Here is a 2,750-nt window from a genome sequence, read left to right on the forward strand (position 1 = left end):
ATCACCATGATTCACAGAATATAACAATAATTTATTTAACCAGCAGAAATAATTAAAGTCCTTCAATTTCAACAAATTTCCAAATTTATCTATTAGACTCATTTACAGGAATAACAATAATTCCTTAACAAGCAGGAATAATAATTCTTTAAATTCCAAAGATTTTCAATTTATCAATTAGCTTCACAAGCTACAATAAACTATCAAAGTATCGTGTAATTATTATTATTAAGCACGATTTCTGCTGAGGTCGTTCGGCCCAATCCAGAGTGTCGTGTACACTGCCGAGGGACGTGTGGCGCGATCCATAGATGCATCTATCCTGCTAAGGCGTTCGGCCCGCTCCACAAGAAAGGAGGACATTTTCTTATGTGCCTCCGGAAGGAGAATATATTTATTATAAGATAAATTCGAGAGGAGAACAATTTCTTTTAACAATTAATTGATTTAAACAGAAAATCAAGCCTATGAGATTTCCATCCTTTAATATCTTTATCTAACAATTCATAATATATTCATATAGATATCAATTAATATTAATTAATCAAAGAATACAATTTACACAAGTAATTCATGCTTTGAGTCCTAAACTACCTAGACTTTAGCATTAATAGTAGTTACGCACAGACTCTCGTCACCTGGTGCGTACGTAGCCTCCACAATTAGCAACAATTATTACCTTAATTACCTATGGGGTAATTTTCCCCTCACAAGATTAGACAAGAGACTTACCTCGTCTTGCTCCAATTTAATCCAATAGAAGGCCTTTTCCATGATTATCCAACTATGTCTGACTTGAATCTAGCCAAGAACAATTCGATACAATCACTAACAATTACGGGAATCAATTTTATAAGCAAATACTACATTTTTCAATAAAAATCCGAAATTAATTAAAATTCGTCCATGGGGCTCACGTCTCGTAATCCGTCGAAAGTTACGAAATCCGATAACCCATTCAATTACGAGTCCAACCATACCAGTTTCACTCAAATCCGACTCCGAATCGATACCGAAATCTCGAAAATTCATTTCTATGAGATTTCAAAAATTTCCAAATTTCAATCTCAAAACACTAATTAAATTGTGAAAATAATGATATATTTGTGTATATAGACTAAATTCGAGTTAGAATCACTTACCCCAATGTCTTTCCTTGAAAATCTATCCAAAATCGCATCTGCTCAAACTCCAATTTGTTAAAAATGGCGAATAAGATGAATGCCCTCTTTTTATAAAACTGCCCAGACAGCCTTCGGAACTGGGCCTCGAACTGGGCCTCGATCGTGGCTTCGATCATGGCCCTCGAGCCTTGGCCTCGATCGTGGCTTCGATCACAAGCTCGAGCCTGGACCTTGGTCATGGCCTCGATTAAGGCATCGAGCCTGGTCCTTCGATCATAGTCTCGATCATGGTATCGAGCCTGAGCCTTCGATTGTGACCCTCGATCTTGGGTCTCGATCCTGGCCTTCGAGCATTGCCTTCGATCATGGCCCTCGAGCTGGACCTTCGATCATGGCTTTGATACTGAACCTCGTCCCTGGCTTCGCCTCAGGTCGTCGACCCTAGGCTCGATATCTGGGCTCGATCTTGGGCTCGACCACAGCCCAAAATATCCAGCAAAAGGAAAAATTACAGCACCTTTTTAAGTCCAACTTTTGATCCGTTAACCATCTGAAACTCACCTGAGGCCCTCGGGACCTCAACCAAATATACCAACAAGTCCTAAAACATCATACGAACTTATTTGAAATCTCAAATCACCTAAAACGATGCTAAAACCACGAATTATGCTCCAATTCAAGCTTAATGAAACTTAGAATTTTCAACTTCTACATTCGATGTCGAAACCTATCAAATCAACTCTGATTGACCTCAAATTTTGCACACAAGTCATAAATGACATCACAGAGCTATGAAAATTTTCAGAACTAGATTAAGACTCCGGTATCAAAAAGTCAACTTCCGGTCAAACTTCTAAACTTAAATTCTTGTTTTAGCCATTTCAATTCTAATTTCACTACGGACTTCCAAATAAAATTCTGATCATGCTCCTAAGTCCAAAATTATCATACGGAGCTGTTGGAATCATCAAAATTCTATTCCAGGGTCGTTTTCACATACTCGACATTCGGTCACTATTTAAACTTAAACTTTAAATTTTTTATCAAAATTCCATATCTCGGGCTAGGGACCTCGGAATTTGATTCCAGGCATACGCCCAAGTCCCAAATCACAGTACGGACCTACCGGAACTGTCAAAACACTGATCCAATTCTGTTTGCTCAAAATGTTGACCGAAGTCAACTCAGTTGAGTTTTAAAGCTCTAATTCACATTTTAATTCATTTTTCACATAAAAAGTTTTTGGAAAATTCTTACGGACTGCGTACGCAAGTCGAGGAATGATAAATAGTGCTTTTTGAGGTCTTAGAACACAGAATTAATTATTAAATGTAAAGATGACATTTTGGGTCATCACATTCTCCACCTCTAAAACAAATGTTCGTCCTCGAACGAGTTTAGAATTATACCTGAAGTGCTGAATAAGTGTGAATATTTGCTCTACATGTTTTTCTCGGCCTCCTAAGTCGCTTCCTCGACTGGTTGGCCCCTCCACTGAACTTTAACTGCAGAAATCATTTTGGATCTCAACTGCGAACCTGTTTATCAACAATGGCAACTGGCTCCCCTTCATAACCCAAGTTATTATGTAGCTGAACTGTGCTGAAGTCTAACACATGTGATAGG

Source organism: Nicotiana tabacum, chromosome 14 (assembly GCF_000715075.1).
Source record: "Nicotiana tabacum cultivar K326 chromosome 14, ASM71507v2, whole genome shotgun sequence".
Taxonomy (NCBI): Eukaryota; Viridiplantae; Streptophyta; class Magnoliopsida; order Solanales; family Solanaceae; genus Nicotiana; species Nicotiana tabacum.